The sequence below is a fragment of the Coenobita brevimanus genome, chromosome 68 (genome assembly GCF_032717465.1).
Source record: "Coenobita brevimanus isolate Jiangsu-jjx chromosome 68, ASM3271746v2, whole genome shotgun sequence".
Classification (NCBI taxonomy): Eukaryota; Metazoa; Arthropoda; class Malacostraca; order Decapoda; family Coenobitidae; genus Coenobita; species Coenobita brevimanus.
In genome coordinates this window covers 46,891,093-46,891,946 of record NC_137021.1, presented here as the reverse complement: position 1 = coordinate 46,891,946, position 854 = coordinate 46,891,093, and positions in this window count along the sequence as shown.

Genomic DNA, 854 nt, shown 5'->3' with positions numbered 1-854 from the left:
AAATGGTATGCTACTGCCACGTTGTATTCCCTTCTGTCGCTCCCCCCAGGACTACCTAATTTTATTGTAGTCCGACTTCGAAGATTGCGTCTTGGGTTTCTTTGCTACAAGCAAATTGTGGGTATGGAGCCAGACCCGTGTGAACATTGCTTGGCCAGCTGTGAGGAGCCCCTTTTGCATTATCTTCTGGACTGCCCAGCCACCACCAGGCTCAGGTCTGGGCTCGACTCGGCCCTAGCCCGATCTGGTGATGTCTTTAGGGACGCTGCTGGCATTGTTGCCCATGCTCCATTAAATATATTACTTAGTATGGTCAGGGATTACCCTCCACCTCGCTAAAGCAAGTTCGCGCAAGTAGTGCGCACCTCTGACGGGCTCTCTGTTTGCCCGTGTCCCAGGAAACTGGGACGAATATACCACAAACAAACAAACAAGTTCAGGCTGTGCTGGCTATGCATCACCGCTAACTACTCCACCCCTACGCAAACTTACGCATTGCGCTACGCAGAGAGAGAGAGAGAGAGAGAGAGAGAGAGAGAGAGAGAGAGAGATTTTTTGTTAATTTTTTCACTAATCCCCTACGTAAACTTACGCATGGCCCTAGGCAAAGATGATGATGATGATGTGTGTGTGTGTGTGTGTGTGTGTGTGTGTGTGTGTGTGTGTGTGTGTGTGTGTGTGTGTGTGAGAGAGAGAGAGAGAGAGAGAGAGAGAGAGAGAGATTGTTTTTTTTCACCAGATGATGCCCTGGATGTTTATCTTCAAGTTTATGATAAACAAAAACTAAAAAAAAAAAAAATCTTCATTTTTTCCGCACCACGGGGTGGGATAAAAAAAAATGTAATTGCGCAATC